Below are 11,197 nucleotides of genomic sequence, written 5' to 3'. Positions count from 1 at the left end.
AAGAAACAAAGCAATTTATTGAGGCATAGATAACTTGTATAAATTCTTGACTCTGTTTCATCTCTGGTACATGTTTAATTAATAGGTTTAATACTTTTCTTTTAATTTCTATTTACTTTTGAGCAGTTAAAAACGACCAATTTTATTTCATAATTGTTGCCTAAAATATTTAGTGCGAAGATAGGATTCTTTTTAAATACAAATTTAATATATAAATACCTGCATCTATTTACTATCTGTGTTAAGACAGGAAATCCAATGAATTCCCTTAAATTTCTGAAACTTGATTTATCATCAGCAACTCTCTGTATTCATATTGATGGTTGTATCAAACTGAAGAGACGTTGGTCAGGAATAAATAAAATAAATTCCTGGCATCAATCTCACATATGGTAGGTTCCACCCTGAGAAGATGGTCAACAGAAGTGTATAGTCCTATCCTCTCTGCCATGTATGGACCTTCTTCAGGTTCAAGCCTTCATTCTCCACCTGACTAAGAAACCATCTCTTTCCCTTTTACTCCACTCCCTATTGACAGTAATGCTGAGGCCAGACCCAGAACTTCGAGTGAAGTTTCAATGCTTGAAGCAGATGCAAATCTTTTGCAAAGTAAGTAGACTGGCTTCCATAATGCCATTGGGTAAAGTTAAAATAACGGAGAAATAATCTCATTATTTTTACATGAAAATATAATTCTTCATATTAGGGTTTGGAACCAGATATTCAATATCTAAAGCGACTTCCGTGTCAGATGCAGTAGCTCTTTAACTATAAACACAACCAGCTTTCCCAGTTTTTCCTCTGCGAGTTGACAGTGACCACCCAATAATTGAAAATAAACTCCTTCACATAAACCCAGAACCCTGATGTAGGTATTTCCCAGTAGATTAGGAGATGAACATCTGCAATAATTTGAGAACATGTAAATTACTAAGTGAAATAACTTTTTTATGACTTTAGGATATTATTCCAAGAATGCATGGACATTGCATCAACAGACCATAGGATAAATTGATGGTCCCACAACCTATGCCTCTTGACACCCAAGGCAGATACTTCAAACCCACTTACAATTTTTACCAGTACTTCCTCATTTTTTAAAGATTTTATTTATTTATTTGACAGACGGAGATCACAAGTAGCCAGAGAGGCAGGCAGAGGAAGAGGGAGAAGCAGGCTCCCACTGAGCGGAGAGCCCAATGTTGGGCTCGATCCCAGGACCCTGAGATCATGACCTGAGCCAAAGGCAGAGGCTTTAAACCACTGAGCCACCCAGCGCCCCCTTCCTCAGTTTTTTAAAATAATACACTCATCTCTCATCTTGATTCCTAAATCCGAAATACCATGCCATGATTTATAACTCAACCAATGCCAAGATAAATGTGTCTAGGAAACACAATGCACAGATTTGAGGCCTCTCAGGACCACAGAGGGGCACAGACATAGGTGCTGATATGAAGGTGGTGTGTAGAGTATCGGAGAGAGGCCCAGGACAGGAGGAATGAGCAGGGGCTTGCTATGGGCAGGGGCAGGGAACAGGGCAGAGAAGTCAAGGAAGAGCAGGAAGAGCAGTGACTGAACTGCCATCTCTCTCCACACGGCAGCCTGTGCTGTTGCCAAGCTTTTATAACTGCCCCAGGACATCACAATGCCTTCTTCCTGTGATGTCACCACCATGCAAATTAATCACTATGCCCTGGCCAGTCATTGGGGATTTCTCAGATTAGCCTCATTCTGGTGACCAAGCAACACACAGGTCAGCTGATCAGTTATTGTTGGCTTTCTCAGTTTCACCCCTGACTGATATTATCACCTGGAAACCATGTTTTAAAGGAAAACAAGTAAACTGTCCTACAAGATGAAAAGATAATATTTGAGCTGTATTTATACTGAAGGTCATGGTGAGGCTGAAAGTCTCAACCAACGCAAAGCTAAATGTGCCACTTAGAGGCACCGTTAATTAAAACACTTACATGGATATTAATGAAGACATTGGCCATTAGACCCCATGAAGGTCACAGTTGTGGGTAACTCAGACCACGTGGCAATAGAGCAAATGCTACTCTCAACTCATCCATCACGGCTTAAATATAAGTGTAGAAAATAACAGGCATTATGTTTGATTCATAGTAATAATAAAAGGGAGAGATCATGACCAATGTAAGAGAAACAGAGAATTCTTAGAACATATCATCAGCAACTATACAGCAACAAATTAGGCCATCTGGAAGAAATAGATGCATTCATGGAAACTTGTAATCTACCAAGTCCAAAACAGGAAAGAATAGATAATCTGAGCCGACCCATAACCAGCATGGAAATTGAAGCAGTGATCACAAAGCTCCCAAAAAATCTAGATTCCAGGGCGAGATAGCTTCCCAGGGAAATTCTACCAAACATTGAAAGAATAAATCATACCTCTTCTACTGAAGCTGTTTCAAAAAAAAGAAAGAAAGCAAGGAAGGAAGGGATGGATAGTGTCCAAACTCATTTTATGAGGCGACCATTAGCTTGATCCAAAAGCAGACACCCCACTGGAAAGGAGAATTACAGACCAATAGTCTTGATGAACAAGAATGCCAGAATACTCAGCAAGGTACTAGCCAGCAAGATCCCATGGAATGTTAAAAGAGCTATTCATGATGAAGGGAGATCAATTCCTGAGATGCAAGGAAGGTTCAACATAGACAAGTGCATCGATGTGATAGATCATATTAACAAAAGAATGACAAGAACCATATCATCCTCTCAACTGATGCAGAAAAATCATTTGGCAAAATACAACATCCTTTCCAGATGAAAACTCCTCAAAATATAGGGTTAGAAGGCACATGTTTCATCAAAGCCATCTCTGAACAACCCACAGCAAATGTCATTCTCAATGGGAAAAATCTGAGAGCTTTTCCCTTTGGGTCAGGAACATGACAGGGATTCCCATTCTCACCACTTTTGTTCAACAGAGTATTAGAAGTCTTAGCCTCAGCATTTGTACAACAAAAAGATAATGGATTCAAACTGGCAAAGAAGTCAAACTCTCTCTTTGCATATGACAATATACTTTATGAGAAAATCCCAAAAGACTCCACCCCTAAATTACATGAAATAACAGCAATTCAGCAACATGAAGGACTCAAAACGAATGCACAGAAATCAGTTGCTTTTCTATATACTAACAATCTGAATGGAGAAAGAGTAAGGTTTCAATTCCATTTACTATAGCATTCAAAACCATAAGATACCTATGAATAAACCTAATCTAAGAGGTCAAGGATCTGTACCATAGAAACTACAGAAGACTTATGAAGGAAACTGAGGAAGACACAAAGAGGTGGAACAACTTCTATGCTCATAGATTGGAAGAAAAACATTGTGAAAACGTCTAAGCTGCCCAGATCAATCTACACATTCAATGCAATCCCTATCAAAATAAACTTGATATTCTTCCCAGAGCTAAAACAAGCAATCCTAAAATTTGCATGTAGCCAGAAAAACCCCTAATTGCCCGGGGATTGTTGAAAAAGAATACCAAAGCTTGGGGCATCACAATTTCTGTTTGCAAGCAAGTTTACAAAGCTGTGATCATCGAGACAGCATGTTAGTGACACAAAAACAGATGTATCACTCAATGGAATAGAACAGAGAGCCCAGAAAAAAACCCCTTGACTCTAAGGCCAACTGATCTTTAATAAAGCAGGGAAGAATATCCAATGGAAAAAAAGGCAATGTCTTTGATAAATGATGCTGGAAAAATTGGACAGTCACATGCAGAAGGACGACACTGGCCCATTCTCATCTACCACATGTAACAAAAAATCCAAAATGGATGAAAAACCCCAGTGAGAGAGAGGAATCCTTCAAAATCCTAGAGGAGAACCCCAGGCAGCAAACTCTTCAACCTCAGCCACAGTAACTTCCTGCAACACAGGTCTCTAAAGGCAAGGGAATCAAAAGAAAAATGAACTACTGTTTCTCAAGATAAAAAGCTTCTGCACAGCCAAGCGAACAATCAACATAACTTCTGATTGGGAGAAGATATTTGCAAATGATATATTCAATAAGGAATTAATAGCCACAATAAAGAAAGAAGTTATACATGAGAGACATAATATTCAAGATCTGAATAAATATATTTGTTTACCCACTGAATAAACTTGAACTCAACTATTAAAACAGCTACACAAATTATCAGAACTTGTTTCTAAATTTTGTCCTAGAGATATGATGAGCAATTGCTATTTTAATGTTACTCATATCTCAGTGAATGAGACATGAGAATTGTATTCACTTCTCACACTGAGTGAGTTTATGAGTGAATACACTCATAAAACATCAAGTATTCTCCTTAATCTCCAAAGATGTCCCCAGATCATGAGTCTTTATGGAGTTATCTAAAATGGCAAGAGCAGGGATGAGAGCAAAGTATACACAGTGGTTTGAAAAATACTCTATTCAGAAAAATGACTTCATTGATAGGATGATGGGAGGACCAATATCAGCTTGAGAAACCAGTATGTTTGTAACTATGCATGATAACAAAGGGTACATGTCTTATGGGTATTTTTATTGTTACTTATCATTTAAATGCTTAAGATAATTTTGATTAGAATCAATAAAGAAACTATTTAATAAAATATTAGAATTAACAACTGATAGATTTTTTTAAAGAATTTTTTTTATTTGACAGAGAGAGATCACAAATAGACAGAGAGACAGGCATAGAGAGAGGGAGAAGCAGGCTCTACGCTGAGCAGAGAGCCCAATTCAGGGCTCTATCTCAGGACCCTGAGATTATGACCCAAGCTGAAGGCAGAGGCCTAACCCACTGAGCCACCCAGCGACCCCAACAATGGATAGATTTAAGCATTTAATTAACAATGGCCGGGCGCCTGGGTGGCTCAATGGTTTAAGCCGCTGCCTTCGGCTCTGGTCATGATCTCAGGGTCCTGGGATCGAGTCCTGCATTGGGCTCTCTGCTCAGCAGGGAGCCTGCTTCCCTCTCACTCTCTCTGCCTGCCTTTCTGCCTACTTGTGATCTCTCTCTGTCAAATAAATTAAAAAAAAATCTTTAATTAACAATGACCATTCAAAGGAAAATCTTATTTTGCTATAAAGTCTATTAAAATATCCATATTTTATAGATTTTATATATTCCATATTTTCATATAGATATATAATTAAATGTTAAAAAGTAAATAAATTTTTACATACTTGTGTGTTTAAAAAAAATGAAACTCTCTTTAAGCCTTAGACAAAACATTATAGAATTCTTGAAAGAATTGTTGTTGTACCTTGTATTCTACTGTAAAATGGTAGTAAATATAGTGGAATTGATATTTTAATCAATGGCTGACATCTACAATCATCAATGCACTTCTTTTCTCTATTTATGGTAAATTAAACTAAGGTCTACACTTAATACTATATTCACGTAAATACAGTCACTAAATAATTATAATTCTCTGACAAAATACACAGCACATGTATGAATGGTAATGGACCTGCAAATGTGAGAATTTGTCCAAACCAAGGTATTTTTAGTAAAATAATTGAATTTGAAAGAGGCATATTATCACTGACTGGTACAGCTAAGATGAGATAGGTGAAAAGTTCCTGTGGTTTAAATTAACTCCTAAGACTATGATCTTTTAGAAAATGTGGGTATTGTTTTTTTCTGTGTGTTTTTTCCCCCTTTCCTTCTTAATCAAGACAGTAGTGTTGTAAATCTGCCTCACAAAATACATCCTAAGAATGTTTATTAAAAAAACAAAAACAAAAACAAAACAAAACAACAACAAAAAAAAACACTAAGCCTCCCCCTGTTATTTCCAGTGTCCCATTATTCCTGGCGCTGTCATGCACCCCTTCCATTTCCCCACCAGTCCCATCACCCGCAGGTAAAGGCGCCACCTCTCCCAATCCCGGCCTAGCCAGGCTCCAAAGGATGAGCTGCAGGCCAAGGGCAGTGCTGGAGCCCAGACCTGGAGGAGCCCATGGCTGCTGGCAGCAGGGCGGGGTCCCACCCGTGGCCAAGAAGGAGGAGCCTCCATGGTTACCCCTGAAGTCAGGCTACCTCGCCAAGAAGGAGGAGCCCTGGGAGCGGGGAGGCCGCCAAGACATGCTAGGCTGTGCGCTTTGACAGGGAGGCCGCCTTGGTCCCCTGCTGGATGTCTCCCCCAAAGGCCAGAGACCAGCCCTGCACTAACCCAGCAGCGAGAGAGCCCGAGAAATAGGAAGAAGCACTTTTCCTTTCAGAAGTCTTTCTGGTGGAGGGGCTTCTCCTTCAGGAAGAGCAGCGAGGCCACAGGAGAGCGGGAGAGGCCTCGGGGGCCAGGAGACCCTCCACTGAAGGCCAGATGGACCAGGCCTCCAGGGGCAGGGGCACAGCTTCAGCTGCCACAGAGATGGGGCTGGCCTCTGGGTGGAGCAGGTGGCAGGCCAGGCGGGAGGGGGCAGCGGGGTAGGAGGGAGCAGCTGTGGTGACCCACAGGAGCCCAACATCAGGAAGGGAGCAGACTGGTCAGCTTGGTCAGCCTGCGCAGCCCCTGCACTGGCGACCCAACTGAGTACAGTCCGGAAACCCCCTAGTACCGTCAGCAGAGGAAAAGGACCTGATTGTTGAGATAACCCAGGAAATTTTCTCCCTCTTTGTTTGTTGCAGGGGTGCCAGCTACTGGTTTTGGAGAACTTGTCTACAACCAGGGATCGATTTTAAAGCTTTGTTTTGGTTTGGTTTGGTTTGGTTTGGTTTTTTTACTTTTTATTAAGTGGAGAATTTGTTTGCCCTCCTTCCCTACAGATTCCCTCATAAAGCTCTCTGTTACCGGGGCACCTGGGTGGCTCAGTGGGTTAAAACCTCTGCCTTCGGCTCAGCTCATGATCCCAGGGTTCTGGGATCAAGCCCTGCATCGGGCTCTCTGCTCCGCAGGGAGCCTGCTTTCTCCTCTCTCTCTGCCTGCCTCTCTGCCTAGTTGTGATTTCTCTCTGTCAAATAAATAAAATATTAAAAAAAAAAAAGGCTCTCTGTTATCACCATTCCAACAAGTCAAGGAAAGTTTAAACACCTTCCTCTGCCTTGGTTTTCCTTTGTTTTTGTTTTTGTTTGCATCAGTTTAAAGTTTTTTACATACTTTGCATCTTTATTCAAAAATGTAAACTTTTTCTATGTGCAGGTCCATATATGAAGGAAATGGGTGGGCCCAAAGGGATAGGATTATTTTTTTAACACAAATTTTACCCGATTTTACTGCTTTCTGTATTTAACTATGGTATTAAAAAAATTGTCTTTGGGGCGCCTGGGTGGCTAAGTGAGTTAAACTTCTGCCTTAGGCTCTGCTCATGATCCCAGGCCCCTGATAGTGAGCCCTGCATCTGGCTCCCTGGTTGGAGGGGTGCCTGCTTATCCCTCTCCTGCTCCCTTTGCTTGTGCTTTCTGTCAAATAAATAAATACAATCTTTTTTTAAAGTTAACTTAAAAAATAAGTAATAATAAAAACATAAAATAAAAATTTATTTGCCTATCACTAAGTCTCCAGTGGAGTAATAGTTACATCTGTGATAGCAAAGTAGGATGCTTTGTGAAAATCAATGAGTGTTTTGAAACTTTTTGGGAACAATGTCCCTGAGAAATCCAAAGATGATATGTGTATGGATAAAAATGTATGATGGTAACTATGTTGATTTTAGTGGCAATAGTGAAGATAGTAAAAAATGTCACAATTAGTGTGCATGGGTCACTCATGCCACTCAGATTTGACGTATCCAGTATAAATTATATAATTCAGTCTTGTCATTTTTTTGTTTTTTTTTCTTCAGATTTGTTTAGGAATAATAGACAAACACACACACACATATATATGGTGCACAGCTTTATTTAAGATACTTACACTTTCCAATAATCACTACAAAGCGCATATCCACAAATTCACTTAGCTTGTGTGTGTGTGTGTGTGTGTGTGTGTGTGTATGAATACTACCAACTGGTGAGATCCATAGTAACAGAAAATTTCCAATATACAATTTTGTTAACTACATATAAATTGCTCTAAATAGAACTTATTCAACATGTACACTGGAAACTTAGCATTTCACCCACATCTTCCCATTTCTCCCTGCCTTCAGTCACTGACAATTGCCATTCTACTCTTTGCTTTTAAAGATGGACTACTAGATTTCATATACAATTGTAATTGTTGTAAGTGTCTGTCTTTCTGTGTTTGGCTTATTTCACTCCTTTTAATGTCCTCCAGGTTCATAAATGTTGCTCTTATTTCATTTTTCCATTTATTTGTCAATGAACATGTAAAATTAATTTCCATATTTTATCCATTATGAGTCACACCGCAATAATGATTACAAGAGTAAAGTATAGCTTCAAATTTGATTTCATATCATTTTACTTCCTTTGGGTATATAGCCAGAGGTGGGACTATGGGAGTTTTACTTTTAACTTTTTGAAGAACTTCTATACAAATTTCCATAAAGGCTGTAGTAATATATAGTCCAATCAATAGTGCTCAAGTGTTGTGTTTTCGCCACATTCTCTCCAAAACTCATTATTTTTTCAATTATTAATTACAGGCATTCTAGGAAGTGTGAGATCATATCTCATGATTTTGATCTGCTATACTTATGAGGTAAAGGTCAGAGAGTTGGATTCACTAATCCGTGTTTACATTTCTAGTAAGTGACAGCTAGCATTAGATTTAGCATTGGCTCCAAAAATCTGCAGCTTGTTTTGCAATAAAGCAAAATAAACTTCTTTTCAATCTGAATCCAAAGTCAAAGTATAATTTCTTCCAGTCCCGTCCATGTTGCTACAAAAGTTGGGTATTCGTCCTTTCTGATGGAGGCATACTACTCCATTGTGTATATGGACCACATCTTCCTTATCCATTCATCCGTTGAAGGGCATCTTGGTTCTTTCCAGAGTCTGGAAGAAATTATGCTGAGCGAAATAAGTCAAGCAGAGAGAGTCAAGGATCATACGGTCTCACTTATTTGTGGAGCATAACAAATAACATGGAGGACATGGGGAGATGGAGAGGAGAGGGAGTTGAGGGAAACTGGAAGGGAGATGAACCATGAGAGACTATGGACTCTGAAAAACAACCAGAGGGTTATGAAGGGGCGGCAGGGGGGTGGGGGGGGGTGGGAGGTTGAGGAACCAGGTGGTGGGTAATAGGGAGGGCACGTACTGCATGGAGCACTGGGTGTGATGCCAAAACAATAAACACTGTTATGCTGTAAATAAACAAATAAAAAAAAAAACAAAGTCAAAGTATATACTGGTGAATCAGATATAACTCCATACATCTGTCTACCTACCTACCTATTTTTCAGTGCTGATTTGCTATTGTGATATTTCATGAAGGTGTATATAGAAGCACACAGATGTATGCACATACAAATACTGTGCATTTTAGATCTCTGTGTACAATAAAATTCTTAAGATTACAAGCTCTATATCTATCTAAACAAATGAAAATACACATTACTTAAATATTTAAGAAGCACATTAATTCCTAAGTCACTAAAGCATTTTGAACTCTGTACTGTTTGTCCATTTTAATAGAAACTGTTGTGAAAATATTAGAAGGCATGAAAAAGTCCATATATGAAATTGCAGAGATACTGTAGGGACCTGTGCTGGGCTAGATTCCCGTGGATTCTCCTCTCAGTAATCTGATTCATTCTAGGAAAGTCATTTCACGATACTGAAAAATCTGGATAACTAATAGCAATGCAAAATAATTATCTATGGACATACAGATACAAGTATGAACACATTTTCCAAAGAACCAAGGTGGACTTCATGCAGCCAGTACTATTAAGGAAGTCCTGGGGAAAAAGATCTGATGGGTCTTTTAGAGAACTCTTCCCCTATAGGTCCATAAAGAACCTTAATTTGGTAAAGTTCACATAAAAGTATGACAGGGTTCTTGAAATGAGAAGAAGCAATCCAAATTTATATGAAAACTGCTGGCGATTTTTTTTTTTTTACGTTCAGATGATTATAAAAGATTAGTCTGAGAATTCTTAAAATATTTTAGGCAAAAACTAGAAATTTCTTTGTTAAATGCACATTCTTTTTCCAACTATGCAATCAACAAAAATGATTGCGACCAGACTTATTTAGTGATCCCAATGATCCTTCTTTGAGATTTGTCTGCTTCAGAAGAAAATTCCTCATTGTCTGGTATCTAGAGGACACATTTTCAGATCTGACACTGGATCACTATACAGTTTTAACTAAATTACTTCTCATCACCTGGAATCCACATTTAATCTTTATCATAATGATCTTATATTTGAAAAATCGCTTTATTCTGTAAATATGTGCATCAATAAAGTGAGAGGTTTTTCAAATTTTATTTGCAATTGAATACAAACATGGAAAACAAGGAAAATAACATATGTAATATAGATAATGCTTATTAAATATTCTTAAACTAAAATAAAAATGGTAATACACAAATTATTTATAAATACCATTATTTAGAGGAACTTTCACATTATGATGGAGGAATAAACTGAATATATACATTTACAAAGCAATTTACAGAGGAGGTAATAAAGAGAAGGTTGATCTTTGTAAGCAAACCCACCTAGGGCAACTTTGGTATGGGAGCAGGACATGGGTCAGAGTTCACTGAGAGGATCTGGAAGTGATGTGTGTATTTTCTACACTGTTGATTAAAGTTTTATGGTTGCCAAGAACAAGAGAAAATATGATTCAGACTGAAAATGAGAGGAAACAAGAAATTTCTTGAAATGACAATATAGAAGCACTAAACCAATCTACTTAGGCTTAAATAACGTGTATGTATTCTTCACGCTGTTTCATCAATAGTGCATTTTTAATTAATAGCTTTTAAATTTTCTTTTAATTTCTATTTAGTACTGAGTAGTTAAAAATAAGCATTTGTTATTTCCTAATTGTTGCCTAAAATATTTAGTGTTATGATAGTATTCTTTTTAAATAGAAATTTCACATATAAATATCTGCATCTATTTACCACCTATGTTAATACAAGAAATCCAAAGAATTCCCTTTAAATCTCTGAAATCTGCCTTTGCCGATGTTCCTAGGAAGATGGTGCTGTGGCTGAGGTCGAAGAGGTTGCTGCCTGCGTTGTCCTCAAGGATTTTGATGGATTCCTTTCTCACATTGCGGTCCTTCATCCATTTTGAGTCTATT

The sequence above is a fragment of the Meles meles genome, unplaced genomic scaffold, assembly GCF_922984935.1.
Source record: "Meles meles unplaced genomic scaffold, mMelMel3.1 paternal haplotype, whole genome shotgun sequence".
NCBI classification, from domain to species: Eukaryota; Metazoa; Chordata; class Mammalia; order Carnivora; family Mustelidae; genus Meles; species Meles meles.
Note: the sequence above shows the minus strand (reverse complement) of the source record.